The sequence below is a fragment of the Pelodiscus sinensis genome, chromosome 4 (genome assembly GCF_052426305.1).
Source record: "Pelodiscus sinensis isolate ZL-2025 chromosome 4, ASM5242630v1, whole genome shotgun sequence".
NCBI lineage: Eukaryota > Metazoa > Chordata > Testudines > Trionychidae > Pelodiscus > Pelodiscus sinensis.
Window position 1 is genome coordinate 107,738,154 of NC_143055.1, and position 20,239 is coordinate 107,758,392.

Genomic DNA, 20,239 nt, shown 5'->3' on the forward strand with positions numbered 1-20,239 from the left:
CAGTCCTTACAGAGCCAAAGACATTGGCTAAACTGTTGTCCAGGCATTTCTGCACTGCACAGGCAGCTAGCCAGATATGTGCAACCAACTCCATGGTAACGGTGGCCTAAGCCCTGGTGAAAACTTTGCCCTCACAAAAAGGAACTGCAAAGCATCTGAAGGGCTGCAAAATCCTGCCCTGGATGTAAAAGTCTGAGAGTCAGATCCGCATCCCTTCTTTGGCACATGTATGCTGAATTAATGGGCTAGAATTTCACGAAGGGGCTCTACGTATCCTGGATCTGCCTAGGGAGAAGACATCCATAGGCAAAAAGATTCACATGGCTGATGGATTGTCCCAATGAGCAGGTTCAGATAGATACCCAACTGTGGAGGACACGTAGACGGCATGTGGAAGACAAGGAGACAGCCTTATTGCTGGGGTGTTCCACAGGCAGGATTCCGTCATCCAAAAGAGGAATTTTAAGCAGGGGAAGTTTGTCTGATTGTCACTTTGCACGTACATGGCTCTCCAGGCACCCCAGTCCCACTCATCTTGTAGAGCTGACAGGACAGCGTGGTGTTGACCTGCGCCAGAAGGATAATGGAACTCAGCAGAGTTCTAGCTTCTCAGTCTCATGACTAAGTCTATTCATAGGTTATATTGACCAAAACCATAGCTGCAGTACAGCAGGACTCTCATTTGCAATGGATAAATCAGACTATGAGTGTAATACCACAGAGGTTTGCCAAACAGAATGACATTTCCTACCTACCAGGAAAACATAAACAGACACTTAAATCATAGAATCATAGAGCTGGAAGAGACCTTAGCAGGTCATCAAGTCCAGCCCCCTGCCCAAGGCAGGACCAATTCCAATTAAATCAACTCAGCCAGCGCTTTGTTAAGTTTGTTACTTCCCTAAGTAACCCATTCCAGTGCTTCACCACTCTCCTAGTGAAATAGTTTTCCTAATATCCAACCTGGACCACTCCCACCGCAACTTGAGACCATTGTTCCTTGTTCTGCCATCCATCACTACTGCGAACAGCCTTTCTCCAGCCTGTTTGGAACCTCCCTTAAGGAAGTTAAAGGCTGCTATCAAATCCCCCCTCACTCTTGACTTCTGCAGACTAAATAGACCCAACTCCCTCAGCCTCTCCTCGTAGGTCATATGCTCCAGCACCCTAATCATTTTGGTCGCCCTCCGTTGGACCCTCTCCAATGCATCCATATCTTTCCTATAGTGAGGGGGCCCAGAACTGGACACAATACTCCAGATGTGGCCTCACCAGAGCCGAATAAAGAGGATTAATCACATCTCTGGATCTACTGGCAATGTTCCTCTTAATGCAAACTAATATGCCATTAGCCTTCTTGTCTACAAGGGCACACTGTTGACTCATATCCAGCTTCTCATCCACTGTAATCCCATCTACCTTCCCCCCCAGATTAGTGTCATCTGCAAACTTGCTGAGGTTGCAATCCATCCCCTCATCCAGGGCATTAATAAAGATGTTGAACAAAATCTGTCCCAGAACCAAACCTTGGGGCACTCCGCTAGAAACCGACCGCCATCCTGACATCAAGCCATTGATCACTACCCACTGGGACCGACCTTCCAGGCAGCTTTCTATCTATCTTACCATCCATTTATCCAATCCATATTCCCTTAACTTGCTGGCAAGAATATTGTGGGAGACGGTATCAAAAGCCTTGCTAAAGTCAAGATATACCACTGACTTTCCCATATCCACAGAGCCAGTTACCTCATTATAGAAGCTAATCAGATTGGTCAGGCACGACTTGCCCTTCATGAATCCATGCTGACTATTCCTGATCACCTTCGCCTCTTCTAAGTGCATCAAAATGGATTCCTTGAGGATCCCCTCCTTGATTTTTCCAGGGACTGAGGTAAGACTGATCAGCCTATAGTTTCCTGGATCATCCTTCTTCTCTTTCTTAAAGATGGGCACTACATTTGCCTTTTTCCAGTCATCCGGGATCTCTCCCGATCTCCATGACTTTTCAAAGATAATGGCCAAAAGCTCCTCAATGACATTTGCAAGCTCCCTCAGTACCCTCAGATGTATTAAGTCCGGACCTATGGATTTATGTACGTTTAGCTTTTTTAAATAGTTCCTAACCTGGTCTTTCCCCACCATGGACTGTCCACCTTTCTCCCATATTGCATTACTTAGCGCATTAGTCTGGGAGCTGACCTTGTCCATGAAGATAGAGGCAAAGAAAGCATTAAGTACTTCAGCTTTCCCCATATCATCTGCTACTAGGTTACCGCCCTCATCCAGTAGGGGCCCCGCACCCTCTCTGATCACCACCTTCTTGCTCACATGCCTGTAGAAACCGTTCTTGTTATCCTTCACATCCCTTGCAAATCGCAATTCCAGTTGTGCTTTCGCCTTCATTGAATGCATATCCCCACATTATTTCCACTTCAGTTTCAAGTATAGATCAATTCACAGCACTATGACTTTACTGCTGCCTATAGAGCACTGGGTGCAGCTGACAGTTTGGGTGATGACACAAAAAACATAGTGGCTGTGTCAAGACTGGCAAGTTTTTCCACAAAAATCATCTGATTTTGCGGAAAAACTTGCCAGCTGTCTACACTGGCCACTTGAATTTCCGCAAGAACACTGACTATCTCATGTAAGATCGTCAGTGTTCTTGTGGAAATACTGTGCTGCTTCCGTTCGGGCAAAAGCCCTCTTGCGCAAATCATTTGTGCAAGAGGGCCAGTGTAAACAGCACAGTACTGTTTTCCACAAAAAAGCCCCGATCGCGAAATGGCAACCGGACCTTTTTTTCGGAAAACTGCATCTAGATTGGCACGGACGCTTTTCCGCAAAAAGTGCTTTTGTGGAAAAGCGTCCTGCCAATCTAGACGCGATTTTTACGAAAATGCTTTTAACAGAAAACTTTTCCGTTAAAAGCATTTCCGGAAAATCATGCCAGTGTAGACGTAGACAGTGGGTTTTAGATTTCCTTCTTAGTGAATCACATTTAGCAGCTGCTGGTTGTCTAGCTCAAAGTTTCACAGTTTCCCTTTGGAGCTTGCCTCAGAAGCGTGAAGGGAAGAACAAAGGAGGAAATTATTTATGGCATCCCCTATATTAAAAAAAGTGATACTTTCACAAAAGGAGTACTTCGAAGGGAGCTAGAATCTGACTATCAGGAAGAGAAGGAATTCTTACATCTAGGCACAAAAAGGTACAAAACCTGATTCTGCTGTTGGTACTAAACAAAGCTCTAGCTGAAATCCCTGAGACATTTGCCTGAGTGAGGACTGCAGTAGCAGACACAGAAACTGGGTATTTCTATAGTGCTTGTGCCAATTCCAAAGTCTCTCCCGCAGCCCCACAGTTCTTTAAACTAATTAGTGAAACTGATTTTAAATTAAGAGCTGGGAAATGTGGAGAGAAATGGTTTCTAACCTGATCCCCTCTTGGCATTCCAGAGTGATAATGGCAGGTGCGTGTGTCCAATACAGAAACTTCATATTTCCCCTCCCCCCAAAATGGGATCAAAGTCTCTTTCTATTTTTGAGCCAGGCTGCTGCATCATTCTTCGCTTTCCCCTGAACTGTAACCTAAGCTGGTCCCGGCAGTATTGAATTTAAGTTCTTTGACCTTTTGGCTATGTGCTTGAAACTGACTGGTTTTATCTTGTCTGTGATAGCTCCAGGTTTAGTTACACTGATAGCAGTTCATGGCAGGGAATAACAGCAAGTAGTACGGTCTTCTGAGCTCTCCAGCAGAAACAGGGAAGGATAATGGCTTACCTTCAATTAAAGGGCTACTGTAAAAGATTGGGTCAGTATTATGGTGGAACATTCCCCCATGTTGACAGAGCAGCATAAGGGCTAGTGCCGCTTAAAGCCATCATAAGCCCTACTTTGAGGGCTAGATAGGGACTTAAGTGAAGCACAGACTTAATGGTGTGCACTTTTGTACAAGCACCAGTTTCACACCCTGAGCCTAATTCTGCAGTCCTTACTCAGGGAAGAAGCCTATTTAACTCACAGGATATTTTGCTTTTGTAAAGGAGACCATCTGTAAAGTTCCACTGCTGGTCTTCCCTCTTTCACACATACAAATGAAATGGGTATGCATTTATATTAAAAAACAACCAACCAATAAAACCCCAAACCATTCACTCAAACAGAGTTCTCAACCCAGCAAGAGAACAAGTCACATAATTTACTGCAGTACTGAAAGGCATGCAGATACTATACTGGTGAGCTCCATTTAAAAAACCTCGATAGGACAAGAACAGCAGAAATTAGATGAATTTTTGAATTTTGATGCTGTTGCAGCTAAATATTGCTTTTTGTCTCATTGCCTGCCAAAAGCTTGGGGGGGGGGGGAGGAGAGAGAGAATTTTTGCCCTTATTGCACTTCTTTTTCATAGTCAAAAGCAGCATGTTTCCACATCAAAAAAAGTGAGAGGTTTTTTTTTGGGGGGGGGGGGATCAGCCCCCACTATCAGGCATGTCAAGCCTTTTATTCCTTTTTTTAAAATTGGGGTTCTCAGCCCAGAGCTGAACAAACTAGGGCTTAAATCTGTCTTCCAACTGTTCATATGGTGTTACAGTTAAATAGATGTTTGCACCAAGCACAAGAAAAGTTTTAACCAGTCTTGCTAATTCCTCCCAGTTGTTCAGTTTTCTTCCTCTTTGTATATCTGCTCCTTTGCCTATGAAGGCTTCCATCAATAAGGCCTGACTTTCTTATGTAATCCCCTCTGTTCCCTACTCCCCTCAGGATAGTAATTTAAACCAACAAACCTTTATGTTTTCGCCACATGTTATAAAAAGGGCAAAGAGCCATGTAGCCCCCCTTTAATAAAACTGGGTTTTTTTTGGTTGCATACATTCCATGTGGCTCAGTTATTATTGGGGTGCAATTATATTTCCTTTTCCAAAAAAAATTTTAAATGCAAAATAAGTGTTCTTAGAGTTTGGCATGGATCTTCAAGAAAATGCTATCATACCTGATTTCTGTCATGTGTGATGTTTCTGCTTAATAGGTTTTTTAAAAACTAAGCACTCAAACTTTTTTAAAGGCCAGATGTGGAGTCCTTACTCTGCTGTGAGTATTTACTCATGTGATTATAATCCCACAAATATGTCCAGGAAAACAATGGTTTACTATTGTGACAGACATGGAGACTAAAATATTCTATTTATCCTCAGTGGGTGTACTGCTGTTGCCTATTTTGTAAGCACCTCCCTGGCAATTTATTTTCATATTGAAATGAAGCAGCCACTCCCAGGGATAAGAGGGTAATTCAGTCTTCACAGCCCACTGAATCCATTGCCTCTTTGCTGAAACAAACCGCCTACAAGATGGCTAACAGTAAATGCCATTCCCGATGGTACTTTTGTGATAAATAAGCTTGTTCCTGGTTTCATAACTTGCATGTTTGTTTGCAGGTATTCTCATCATCAACTGAAGTCTAACTCTCCCTTCTTGGTCAATTATAAAGCTCTACCGATTTGTTATGCTCTACAGCGAGGAAACAATGCTGTGATACAAGACTCACTCCAGGACCTTATACTACAGGCTATCATTTCAGACAAGTATGTTAAATGGCATATACAAGACTGATAAGCATGGTTATACAAGACTGATAAGCATGTAACGAATAGGTAATAAGTTAATAAACTAGCATTGCTAGTTTGGAGCAAAGACCATAGGGTCACAGATGGGATTAGGGTATACATGCAGTACTCCCTAAAACATGCTCCTTGATAATCATTTTAAGTTAGTTTACACCATTCCAATGTAGTCTTATGCATAGCCACAGAATAGGTACAGCATTTACATCACCACTAGCTCACCATCCTGTATCACATTAAGTTGAGTCTTGTTATCGCCTCAAAGCCTTATATAAAAAAAACTCTATCCCTCCCCTATTTGTCCTTGGTAGCTGATTGCCACATGCATCCCAACTCACCTGCCCCTTCTCATAGCCACTTTCACATATTCTCCCTCCACCCCAAATCAATGATCTGAGCTCATCCGCAAAGCCCCTGCTCTTATCTGAAAGGCCCACTTCTGCCAGGTGCTTACATTGAAACCAATTGGCTTGGGACAAAAAAAAGGAGTTCTATGGCACCTTAGAGACTAGCAGGTTTATTTGGGCACAATCTCTCATGGGCAAAATTCTATTTTGTCAGATGCATAGGATGGAAATTACAGAGGCAGGTATACTAAATACATTAGCACATGAGAAGGGAGTTACCTTATCAGGTGGAGGGACAGTGCTAATGAGGCCAATTCAGTCAGGGTGGATCTGGCCCACTCCTAACAGTTGATGAGAAGGTCTGAATATCAAGAGAGGAAAAATTGCTTTTGTAGTGAGCCAGCCATTCTCAGTTCCTATTCAGGTCCTGATTAATGGTGTCAAGTTTGCAAATGAATTGCAGCTCTGCAGGTTCTCTTTGAAGTCTGTTTTTGAAGATTTTTTTTTGTTAAAGGATGGCCATTTTTAGATCTCTTATTGAGTGTGCAGAGAGGTTGAAGTGTTGTATTGGTTTTTGATGCCATACTTGAGGGGGAAAAACCTTCAAGAACAGATTCCAGCATGAAACTTCAGAGCTAGAATTCATATGCAAACTTGACACTATTAATCAGGATCTGAACAGAGACTGGAAATAGCTAGCTCACTACAGAAAGTAATTCTCCCAAACACACCCCTCCACCCCATACTCGCACCATATCAACTGTTGAGAGTGGGCCACATTTACACTGAGGCTATGTCTAGACTGTCCCTTCTTGTGCAAGAGAATATGCAAATGAGGCAAAGCAGTGTCCATTGCTGCATCTCATTTGCATACTTAATGAGCCACCATTTTTGCAGTACGCCCCCCTTGTGCAACAGCTGTTCTGCCACTTTTTTCAGGCTTTTGCTCAAGAGGAGGGGGGTTGTGCAAAAAAGAGCCATGTAGATGGCTCCCTTTTGCACAAAAGCCCCATGGGCAAAAATGGCTGCTCATTAAGTATGCAAATGAGGCATGGCAATATTCACCACTTTGCCTCATTTGCATATTCTCTTCCACAAAAGGGGGTAGTGTAGATGTAGCCTGGTACTCGGCATAGTGATGCAACACTCCCATCTTTGTATCAACTCAGCCAAACCAAAGTTGGCATTTAATACATCTGATAAAATGGACTCCAGCCCACAAATGTTTATACCCAAATAAAATTGTCAGTCTATAAGGTGCCACAGGACTCCTCACTTTAATTCCTACACAGCTTCACCGTTGCAGTAGGCAGTGCCAGTATGCCTGAGGAATGCAGCTGTCTAGATATGGTGCCATGGCTGTAAGAATCTTCTACAACAGTGTTTCTCAGCCAGTGATATGTGTACCCTTAGGGGTACGTGAGAGAAGTCTGGGGGGGTGCATCAACACAAGTGAAATTTAGCAAAAAATGTCCAGGATTTTGCCCTACAAAGGGGATTGGGGAGGAGGCGGCAGCACGTGCCTGTCAAATTTAATGCCAGGATGTTAACATCCTCTTTGTGTACATGCCCCAGCCTGGTGGCTGCAGCGGCTCTGGTGAAACCCAGGGCAGTTCCAAGTTGGGGGACAGGTTTAGCCAGTGGCGTAGTGAGGGGGGAATTGGTTGAACAGTTGCACCTGGGTGCCACGCTAGGGGGAACCAGACTGGGTTGGGAGTGCACAGCCCCCACAGCGAGCCCAGCGCTGGAGAGCCATTTGCTCCGTACTGACAAACTGTTGAAGCGGGCATGGGCACTTCAAAGGTAGGGTTACCATACGTCCGGATTTTCCCAGATATGTCCTCCTGTTCCCCATGTTAATTGCCAGCCGGCTTTTTTAAAACACAAAAAGTGTCCGGGATTTGGGGAGGGGCAGCGGCACCTGCCTTCAAGCGAATGTTCAACTGTCTTTCGGAGCTGCGCACCTGGACAGTTCCTGGCCATTCTGCCCAGACTGGAGGGAAAAGCACACGGCTGCAGCAGCTCCGGTGAGACCCAGGCAGCCAGAATAATAAAAGAATCTGGGGCTGCCTGGCTCTGGGGGAGGGAAGGGGCATTGGATTGGGGCAGGGAGCTGCAGGTGCGTGGCTCTGGGGGATGGCATTGGGTTAGAGCGGGGGTGCTAAGGTGGCCTGGCTCTGCGGGAGAGGCTGGTGCACTGGGTTGGAGCAGAGGTCGAGGGGTTCCTAGTTCTGCAGGAGGGGTGAGGGCATTGGGTTAGACTAGGGATACTTTTAAAAAAGGGGTACCTTATTTAAAAAATAAAATTAAATTAAAAAAAGGTTGAGAAACACTGTTATAGAACACCTAAAATAAGCCAGGCTTTTTTGGGATCCGATCAGCAGTTAGATAGAAGCAATTCATGAAAGTAAAACAGGCAGGAGAGTTGGACATTCAGTAAACTGAGCTGAACTGAGCAGTGGGATACTATGCTACCCTATTTTGCATAGAACAAAAGTAAAGGTCTTGATTACTTGCAACAAAGAAGTGCTCCCAGCATGAACATACACACAAGCCTCACACTTTCCATAAACATTGTGGTGTCTAGCCTTTTGGGTACAGGATGCAGTTTATAAAGCATTTATGGATACTTTGAAGAAAAGCTTACATTTTATTGCACCTATGATATCTTCATGTTAGCTCACTGTGCTTTTTAATCTTCCTGAAACTGTTTAATTTATGGAAAAAAAGTTAAAACCACTAGATGAGAATGATGATTATTATGAGGCAAGATGAACCCAAACCTTGCTTTTGGATTGATCTTCTTCTATAGTGTCCTGTCCCCAGAGTGAACCACTGGGAATGACTATTTGAGTCAAGCCCAGGAATCTTGGCCTTTGAGCAACTCTCCATGGATTTATTTGACCAAAATTTCCTCATTTATAATGAAAATATTGGTACAGCCAGGCAGAAGTGATTTTGTTTTTAGAAATATTATTAATTACTGTGTGGGACTCCATGTCCTTGAAATGTTAAGTATCTGTCAACACTGAGAGTAGACATTTCTTTTCATGAAGTCACTGGACACATTTTTAGCTTGCAAATAATGAAAATTGCATTTTCAGTGACATTTTTGCACACTTCACAAATATTGAATATATCCTATCCTGGGAGTGGTTGTGCTCCTCCCTCAACTTGGGTAAAACAATAGGTTTTCACACCTGCACTGCTTGGTTAAGTATCAGTGACCGCAGGAAGGCAGACAATAGATGCAAAGGATTCAGCTGTATAAGTCTCCAAAGACTAAGAACACATCTCCACTTGCTGAGGATTGATGCTCCGGCAATTGATCCTCCGGGGTTCAATTTAGCAGGGTCTACTGAAGACCTGCTAAATCAAATGAGGAGGGCACCCCCATAGGTGCCAGTAAGGGAAGTTAACGGGAGTATTTCTCCTGTCAACCTCCTGCCATAGAGCTTCCCAGGAGAGTGGGGGGCAAAATCGGTGCAAGGTATGTTGACTCCAGCTACTCAATTCACATGTTGGAGATGCATATCGTGCATCGATTTTCTCTGCCAGTGTTGACCTGGCCTAAGTTCATTGTTTGCACCCATGTAGCAGACATGATGATTCTAAAGTAGACATTATGTACCTATCATATTCTTTTTCACATTGCCAGTGATCATTTCTAGGATTTTTAATGAAAATCCAAGATCCCAGAGCCAGGAACTACACTGTGGGAAAAACAAAGTTTAGCTAATTGTACACCATTATCAAGAAAACACTTGTGCCAGTAAGAAAAAAAAGCCAACATGCATCAGTCTTGACATCTAATTAATCTAGATGGATTAAGTAGTATGTGCTTAAGAGATGGAGAAACTGAGTCTTCCGGTTAGTCTTACCCTCGAGTGCCACTGCAAGGGACAATACTATTATTATATGTATCACTGTTCACAGTGTACTTGGGGTAGTGGGAGGTGTCCTTTTCAGACAAGGAAGAGAGAGACCATTTTAAGCAATTTGGAGCCTCCCTGTGCCATGTACTGGACACACTCCTAGGAAGACAAGCTGAGAGCCCCAATCTGGACTAATACCTTGGTCACCACAATAGAAGTAAATATAATTAAACACACCCTACACACATGGACATTGCAAATGATAATTCTAAGAGCATTTCAGATGAACAACATGAAAATAAAAATATCAACACCTGAAGGCGGGACTGTCAGAAGCAGTCAGTATTGGCCCAATTCTACTTCCATTGGGCCACCAGGAATTTTGGTCAGGACAGCATTAGAGCTTATTCCTTAATCCTATTCATACATAACATCAACAGCAGTCCCCAACTGTCTGTTATTTTTATCAACTACTTATTGCCTACCTCAAGAATCTGGGTGCTTCAACCTCTGATCTGCTCAGCTTTGTTGCCCTAAATATATCAATTTTTTTTAATAAAAAAAAAGTAGCAAGGATAGTGTAAGAGAGGCAACTCACTGGCTCCTCCTCATGGCCAGGCATAGCCACTCTCTTACTTCTCTGATCTCTAATTCCCCTGCCAATGGTCACTGCAGAGGCCTGGTAGTTTCTCTTTCAGTAATTCATCCCTTCAGCAGAATCACCTACTCCTTTCAGGGTCACAGTTATCTAAACTAAAGAGTTCCAAAACACCTTTAATACAGAGTCCTTTCATGTTCTCTGGGGTTTTTTCTCAGAACATCTCTAAAGCTTAGCCTGCAGCCCCCTTACTAGGCTCAATAAGCTTTGCAATGGGCTTGTAGGGAAATCTAGTCTCACCTCCTACTCTGGATTCCAGCCCAGGGCTCTGTACTGAGCAACAAATTCTCCTTCTTTACTTGCACTGCACTTGTCCCTGCTTAAACTCCCCTCCAGGTTTTCCAGTCTCTTCTTGCTTGATCGTGAGCTACTCCCAAGCTTCCCTATCTACAGCACTTTCTTTACTGCTCTAAGCCACCTACCTAACTCACACACCAATATTGCCCAGCTGGGTTTTAATACCACTCAAGTGAAGCTCTCCTATTACTGCAGCCATCTTTAGGTGGGGCTGATTCTATAATCAGGTTGTCTTAGGGTGTGTCTAGACTACCTAGTTTTGTCGACAAAAGTGGACTTTTGTCGACAAAACAATACCAGCGTCTACACTACCGCGGAGTTCTGTCGACATAACGTCGACAGAACTCCGCGGTTTTGTCGACGCAGGTATACCTCATTTTACGAGGCATAACACTTTCTGTCGACAGAACTCTGTCGACAGAAGGTGTTATTGCCTGTAACATTGCGTCCAGACTACGGAGTTCTGTGGACAAAGCGGCTTGCTTTGTCGACAGAACTCCATGTGTCTGGACGCAAATTGTCGACGGAAGTTTTGTCGACAGTATCTGTCGACAAAACTTCCGTCGACAAAACGCGGTAGTCTAGACGTACCCTTAGCCACAAGCTCTCCAGCCAGCATGGCCATTAATCCTGTTACTGATAAATTCTGTCTTTTAATCTGGACCTGATATGCTACTCTAATAGTATATATGGGCTAGATCCATGTCATAGGAGGCAAGCAAAGGGGTGTGTTGTGAGATGAGAGCCTACACTACCCCACAACAGCACAAAACCTCAATTGCCCAAAGGTGGCTTAATTCTGTGCTCTAGGATGCTCAGCCCTAAATTTCAATCAGATAGAAGTGGGAAATCTAGATTCAAAATTCTAAACTTTGAGAAACTGTGATTAGATGAAAACAACAAATGGTCGGGTAGCACTTTATAAACTAACTAAACATGCAGATGGTATCATGAGCTTTCGTGGGTACAGCCCACTTCTTCAGATGACCGGAGTTAGATGGGATCCAGATTCATTGCTGGCCATGACTGTTTTCTGTAATTGGCCAAACAAAAATCCCTGTGTCAAAGACACCATATAGTAGGGAAGCTTGACTCTCACTCAGGATCTTAACTTTGTGGCTTGGATTTTTCTATGTCCAGCTTTATTTAGTGAATCAAATATCAATGAACTCTGGAACAGACATTGGCCTTTCTAACCCGATGGGACACTGCAGCTTCTCTAAGATTTTTTTCCCATCAAGATTCCAGCATACACATCCCTCTCTCATCCAGAAAAAAGTGTCTCACCCTAAAGATTGTCCTGTCAAGATTCCTTAGAACAAGGCCTTCTTAACAGCTCCATGCTATCCTGATGAACTACAGGGAACTCACATAAGGCCAATGTTAGCAGCTCCAGTCTTTGGACCCCATGAAGAATCTATTTTCATTTTAAAAAACCCAAAAGTTAATCTCTGTTCCTTTCAGTGTGCAAGAGACTTGAAAATATAAATAAAGAAAAACTAACTGCAAAGGTGGATAGGAATATACTCCTGGGATCCTCTTCAGCAGCAGGAGAGTCAGGGGAACTGAAAAATCCCCCATCACTTACAATTTTTGTTTGAAAATGAATCAGGTAAGCTTGGGTGTTTACCTCAAGAAAATATCACCTGTACCACCCCAAAATCCCTAGGCCAGGCCAACGTATAGGGTAGCAATGGTAGCAAAGGTAGCAAACAGGATTCAGTTATGTTGCTTGCTAGATGTCAGTTCTTCCTCACATGAAATCTACATTCAGGGCCTGATTCTGTACTTTTACCCTGATTTCATTGACCTTATATCACAATCAGGCCCTCAGTGATGCCCTCTTCTGATGAATGTTCACCTTGCTCACTGACTGACCCATTTCATATTCTTTGTGAAAGAGGGTGCCACTGAGTCAGGAACAGATCCTATAAGGAGGACTTCTGTACCTGCACAGAGATCAGTTCGGGATTGGGGCCTAAGTGTAATATGCGTAAATAAAAAGTGTGACAATTTCTTACTGTGGGGAATAGGTCAGTCTAGAAGGAAAAAAATAAGTGGCTAATGTAATGGAAACATTTTCATCATTATAGTATTTGCTACTAAGTGCTCTTCGTAAGAGAATGTCAGTGTCTCCTAGAAAATGTGAATTGAAAAATTCTGTTACATCTAAAATCTCCTCTAACTTTCTGGGCAAACACTCCTCAGTGCAGAATGTGATCGGTTATGTTAATAATTTTGAGTGGCAGCTAAACGAAGCACACCATGAGCTAACATGCTCAGTCTCGCAGACAGTCTGTCCATATTCCGGGTGTTAACAGAAGTACATCTGATCAACAACACAGACACAGTGAGAGGTTAGCTTGGGACAAGCAGCATAACACAAACACATGGCGTCAGCAGAAAAAGGGATTGGACAGCAGTGGGGGGTGTGTCATGATTTGTTCCTAGGCAAAACAAGGCTCAGAACTAAAATAGGGAAAAAATTACTGACCAGCAATTTGAATAAAGACCTGGGGGGGGGGGGGGATTTAGAAAACATAGACAATCTAAATAGTGTGTCAGCAAATAGATTTCCAGGGAAGAGAGTCAGAGAAAGGGAGAAAAACTAAAGACAGAGTAAAGTGTGTGAAGTGGATTTTGGAGCGTTCCAAAAGGAGCTTTTAAAACTAATACTAAACTTCAGCCTATTTGAGGTGGAAATTAGAATAAACAAGTAGATACGGGGAGGATTCTCCATTAAACAGTTCAAGAAATGTGAAAATTTATTCATTTTCCTCCTAAAGTTCTCCACTCCCTACCCCAAATATTTCACTTGTTTGGGCAAAAATATTTGGGTTTACTTAGAACTTTCATCCAACCAGCCACACACTTTCAGGTTTTCCTTTTCAACAGAAACAATACATATTTTGTTTTGTTTTTCCATTTTTTTGTTACAAAGAACATTTCCCATAGAAAATTCTATTTTGGCAAAAAGGCATTTTACACTGAAAGACATTTTAGCTATCAAACAATGAAAACATTTGACCAGTTCTTGTAAATATTTACTGCTGGCATTAATGCCTAGCCACAGCATTTGAAAGCCAATTAATCCTGTCATTTAAGCAAAGAACTGGGAATTAGAAAGATCTGCATTGTATTCTTACCCTTCTGTTACATGGTTTTGGATAAGTTACTCAGTACTTCAACTTCCCCATCAGTAAAAGGGCCATAATAACAGTTGCCTACCTCAGGCATAGTATAAGACTTAATTAAGTATTGTTTGTGAATTGCAGAATATTAGGAGGGAAGCCAAGATCTTTCTCACAAGCAATGTAGTGCACATTCCAAAGGATATGATGTGCTTGCATATTCCTTCTTTGGCTGTCACTTTCTCTGCCCAGTTTTGTTTAATTCCTCATTCAGCTTTGTGGAAAGGCTCCCACTGACTTTGATGGAAGTTGCATGAGGCCCTTAATGTCTTGATTTTTTTTAAAGCACCTCTGAACTTGTCTCAAACTGGGCTATCAGAGGAGGCTTTCACATTACTTCTAGACAGGGACCTGAATGGCAAAGTTTGAGGCTCAGATCTTAGTGAGCTTTTCTGAAATCTGACTGTATTTAGACCTGGCATTTCAGTTTGGCAATTATAGACAGAGGTTGGCTGTGACATTCAGCTCTGGATCCAAGCTTTTCCAAACTTTACTAATATTTAGCCTGAGTTTTGGTTCATGCTCTTCTTTATGTAACATATAATTTCAGTACTGTTTGACATGGGTGAAAGTTGGCCAGATAATTACAATTTAATGTTCACTTCATCTGTCCCGCAGGGACATGCATATATTCACCTAAATCCCATCCCATGAGTTTACAACATTTACAACATACAAAGGCTGAATCACAAAACCAAAGGCAAATCAAAAGGAGAACAGAGTATCTCCATATCCTGGCAATTCTCCACGTTTGTCAGAAACAATATAAAATGTTGAGTACCAATGGCACAGAAAGACTGAAAATGCTGTTAGAGTTTTTAATAACTGCTTCTAACATTTTTTTTCCTGCAATACCCAGGGCCACATTTTCTAATAAACCTTATCCTGCCTCATTATTTGTATTTGTGGTGTACTAAAGTCAAAGTCTGTGTATCTTACAGCTCAGATTTGCATATGCAAATCTAGTAGCTACATGGCCAATTTTTTTGGCACTTGAGAGCAAATAAGCACAGATTTAGGAAAATCTGGCCCACTGTAAATGGAACATTAGCAATGTTTCTCTTTGGTAATTTCATTGCCTCTTAGTGGAGGCAGGATTGTCATATGGTTAAAATGCAGGACTAGGAAATAAACTGGAACTTTATGCAGGTCAAATAGCATGCTTGTACTTCAGCTTTCTTTTACAAAACATGAATATTACTTACCCACTCACAGAGGTATGAATTCAATCAGTCTCTGAAAATAATTTTGAGATCCTTGGAGAGGAGGGTGAGATAGTCTTATCCTATGTGTCTTTTTGACCTAAAGTTTTTCAAAGTGTTCATGGTCTGAATGCTTAAGAAAAAGAAAGATGGTGTTTTAAATATCTAACAGCTCTGATACTTTCAGACAAAACATTAAAAAGGTGCTTGTTCCATTGTCCTTTGGTACTTTGCTACATCTTTTAAAAGGAAACATTTCTTCTCTGTGTACAGCTGTAGGCAGGGGAATAGTATTGTAGTGAGCACCATCCAGTGGTCAGCTAGAATTTGGAGTGACACTTAACATTGCAGATACACACATTTATAAAAAAGCTGAAAAGTCATAGCTGGAAACATAAAGGTGGGGTTGATGATGATGCCAGAATTACTGGAAGATAAAATATTTTTATTTAGCTAGTTGCAGAAACTTTTATAATTTTGAAGTAAAGCAAAAAACCTATTTTTAACAGGACTGCCTTTGCCAGTAGCTCAATCTCTTAATGTTTTATTAGTGGATGTTTTTGGTTCAGTTTTTCTCTGGGTCCATCTCGACAGAGCTTTCAACCAAATTTAAGATAATAATCTTAAGCACTGTTGGTTTTCTCAGCAAAAAATATGCTAATGAGGGACTCATTTGCATGAGTTGCAATCTCATTTCCGTATTTTCTGCGGATCTGTTTTTGTGCTGGGGTTAATGAGCTTGTGACTCATGCAAATCAGTTCCTCATTAGCATATTTTTTGCCAAGAAAACTCGTAGTGTAGGCATTATGGTTATGGTTTGCTGAGGCAGCATGGCCATCTCTGATTTACCTAAGGGGGCACCTTAGCTAGCGTACAAGTTTTGAGATAATTTCTACAATTGCCTTTGTCTACATTGCCAGTCCACAGCATGTCAGATGAGGCTGGTTCAGCCACAACTTAATGTAAGTGACAATTAAACATGGCTGTTATTCGTTTGAAAAATTACAAGGTCTAGTCTCCTTTGACTTACACTGGCACATATCCATTGATTTCAGTAATTTACTTGGAATTACACCAGTGTTAAGTGGGAAAGAATCCGTTTAAGGGAAATCTGCTATAAGAGTTAACACTTCAGCAAGTATCAAAAGAAAAAAAAATTGTAGCTTGGCAAGCGCTGATGTTTATTTAAATCTCTTTACTAGGTTACAGAAATAAATACTGATTTAATCTAGTATGCCATAATTCTGTTTTACCTGTGCAAGAGGTTTCAGTAGTTCGACAGCACTTAACACAACCAGTAGAACTCATTGCCATGGGATGTTGTGAAGGCCAAAATTATAAATTGGTTCCAAAAAAGAAGTAGGTAAGTTCATGGAGAATAGGTCCGTTGATGGCTATCATCCAAGATGGACAGGGATGCAACCCCATGCTCACTAGGTGTCACTAAACAGAGCATGGGGCTGCATCCCTGTCCATCTTGGCTGATAGCCATCAATGGACCTATCTTCCATGAACGTATCTACTTTTTTGGAACTGATTTATACTTTTGGCCTTCACAACATCCCATGGCACTGAGTTCTGACTGCCAGCAACCAGGAGTGGAAGATTCTATTTTTAAGAGCCATTGTTAGAGGAAGGTGGAGTTTGGACACTGCAGTGTCTTTGTTATATTCCCCATCTTATTGCGGTAGGGTACAATTGGATTTTTATTGTTCTCAGGATGACTCATGAAAGTTATTGGTAGTGCCATGAGTGGACTTGATGACTTTTCAAGATCCCTTCTAGTATTCAGTGAAAGCAGCATTATGCTAGATAATGTGAAGAGGGAAGCTATAAAACATAGCAATATAAGGTAACAAAGAGATTGAGTAACCAAGGAAACAAAGGGTATGTCTACACTGCATTCCTCTTTCAAGAGAGGAATGAAAATACTGCAGAGCGAAATTGCAAATGAAGCACGGATCTGAATTTCCCGCACTTCATTTGCATAATAGCATCCGGGAGCTTTTTCAAAATACCCTATTTTGAAAGAAAAAATGCTGCCGAGATGGGGTTATTTTGGAAAAAAACCCTTCTTTTGAAATAACCCTTAACCCTTACTCCTTAAAAAATGAGGTTTATTTCAAAAGAAGAGTTGGTTTTTTTTTTCCGAAATAATCCTTCATTTGCAGTTTCGCTAAGCTGCATTTTCATTCCTCTCTCGAAAGAGGAATGCAGTGTAGATATACCCTGAGAATGAGCAAAGGAGAAAGGAAGTGCTGCTGCCAACTTGTCTTTTTTTGGGGGGGGAGGGGGGGCAAGCGGAGGGGTGAAGGGCCTAACACCTTTGAACAAAACTTGTGTCCTTAAATGGTACACATAGCCTCATTCTTCCTCCACTGGTGTATGCTAAAATGCAAATTGTTCTTTTTCCTCCCATTTCCACTCCTCTCTCCCCACAGCTGTCTTGATGATCCTGTTTATGGAGGCAAATCGCCGTTTGTTTATTTAGGACAGATCTCTTTAACATCTTTATCTAGGTGAGGCCATCTGTCTTGAACATATTCTAGTAACATCATATGGGAAGATTCTGAACTTTACATAGACCGTTGCTCCATGTTTCAACAGCAGTTGACCAATAAATTATTAGTTTTTAAATGATGCTTCAGAAGGCATATATTGTTCAAAGGTTATCAAGAGTGTAGGGATCACAGTGTTCCATTCACTTCTACCAGTGGCAGCATTTTTACACCCACTTTATACAGAGTCCATGAGAAAGAGCTATTATGACCATTTTACAGAATGAAATGGAGGCAAAGACACACCAAATGACTTGCCTAAAGCCAAGCTTTTTTTGTATTAAAAAGTGCCGGTACTCCAAGGGAAAAGTTGTTGAGCTCTAACTGGAGGTGCTGGTACCGTGTCTGGAAGTGCCAGTACTGAGCACCGGGCAATACCGTCACAAAAGCACTGCCTAAAGCAAACAAGTACTGCCAGAGCAGAGAATGGAACCCAAGTCTCCTGAGCCTCTGATTAGGACACTTGAAACCATCTTTTCTCAAGCGCAAGAAAAATACCAACAGGCTGCCTCTATGACAAGACAAAGCTCAAGATTTTTTACTTTCTCTTAAATTGAAAGGGACAGCTTCATCCAAATGGCACAATTTAAGCACAAAGACGGTATGCCAAGATCTACTGAAATTCCATTTGAGTCCTTATTTCAAACTCTTGCAGTTGCCTTATCCAAGTCACTTAGGCCTAAATTTACATATGTGTCTATTTGTTTTGGGTGCCTAACTTGTGACACTACAGACTTGTTTTTTAGAGGTGCTAAGCTCCCACAGTTCTCAGTGACTTCAGTTAGAACGACAGGCACTCAGCATTTGAAAGTCAGAGACTGGGTTAACCAATATGGGCACCCATAGATTCACTATATTAATGGACACCTTTGAAATGCAAAGTTGCAGCTTCAGTGTCAGTTTCTGCATCGTAAAGAGGAAAGCTTCCTTCCTTGAGTGATGAGAAGATTGATGTTCGTGAACTGCTCTGCAGAATTGCCCTAGTTAAAAAAATGTTAACCAAATGTATAGAGTTGTTTTTCAGCTGGCATATGATCCAGGCAAGTTTTAACATTCATTGGCTTGAATCTAAGATTCACATACAAGCTCATGCCACAATCAAAATTTGTCATGATAGTATCTTAACATGAAATACTGTTAATATTTATTACAGCTTTTGGAAAGAGGATGCAGTAAACTGGACAGATATAGTAGAGTAAGATATTTAACAGTAATACAAACTCTTAACTGTAAAAGTTACAATATAGAGATACAGAAATAGTTTATAGTATTTTGTATGCAACCTCATAGAAGGAACCTTTCAAGACCATTGCAGCATTTAACAAGGTTCAGTCCTGCACTGAGGTTTTACCAACCAAACCACTCCCGTTTCTTCATGGTGTAGTATCCCACCTCTGGGCTCTTGCTCTCTCATTATTCCCCTCCAGGGATATAAAATTCCATTAAAAATGTTAATGGGTTAAATTATATATTTAACTGGTTAACCTACCCACCACATTGCACCATTGGGCTGCTCCGGTCCAGCTAGCCTGGAGCAGCCCCCAAACCATGGTGCTGTGGGCCCGGCTGAGTCAGGCACTAGTTAAGTAGCTATCTGTTTACATTCCTATTCCCCTCATCTGTTTCTCTTTGCTTTTTTTACAGCAGAGGATAATAAACAGCTTGTACCAGTCCAGCAAATAGTACTTTCCTCATTAAGTCTGGGAGTACTAGACGGATACAAACAAAACACTTGGAAAAAATGCAGGATTCCTGTCATGAACATCCTTCAGAACTCACTCAACGTTTTTTTTCCTTGAAAGCTAACTGCACAAACTCCTCTTATAGACAAAGGTGTAACAAAACAAATGCATGTAGTGATGAATACATAAACATAAGAGAAGGAATGAGTATAAAAAGTCTGCTTCCCATGATGGCATATAGGGGAGTAGATGTTAAAACAGAAAGATCTCAAACATCGTTCGCATACTGAGATCCCAACCAGGATTGTGGCTCCTAGTGACAGATTTAACTTCTGAATCTGGAAGGTAACATAGTACTTTGAATACTTGTGCCAAGGTACAGGACCTTGCTATGATTTTAGACAAAACAGTTCCTTCCCACATTGAGAAGCAAGGCATGATCTGCACAAATATTAATTAATGAGATTAGTATATTTACATTGAGAGGAAATAATCAAAGAAAACTAAGTAGGAGTTGTCCTTAGCCACAATAAAACAAAAGCAGAAACCTCCGAACTAATTCAGTAACTTACCTTGCTATTGGCAATAGTGTACCGTTTTGACACAATTCATGCCTGAGAAAAACCACAAGCACTGGTGAACTTGAGGGACAGCTGCAGTTGCCCCCTACAGTTTACAATATCACTATCCAACAAAACGTACATTAAAAACATCCATTGTGTAGCATTTTTACTGCAAGACCTATAAAATAGATTGTGTACCATTTTCAAAAATTACTGTTGTAGAAACCACACAAAATACAAGTGG

General features: G+C 41.7%; 1 long non-coding RNA gene across 2 annotated transcripts in view; it reads right to left on the bottom strand.

Moving 5' to 3' along the window:
- The window catches only part of LOC142829561 (uncharacterized), a 66,595-nt gene extending 55,630 nt beyond the window's left edge, over positions 1-10,965 (bottom strand). The window contains exon 1 of one of the 2 annotated variants that reach the window (XR_012904067.2): positions 10,742-10,965. This is a non-coding gene — a long non-coding RNA (uncharacterized LOC142829561). Of the gene's footprint in view, positions 1-3,435; positions 3,837-10,741 lie in introns of those variants that run through there. The other variant, XR_012904066.2, reaches the window with a different exon arrangement.
- Between the last annotated feature and the right edge of the window lie 9,274 nt (positions 10,966-20,239).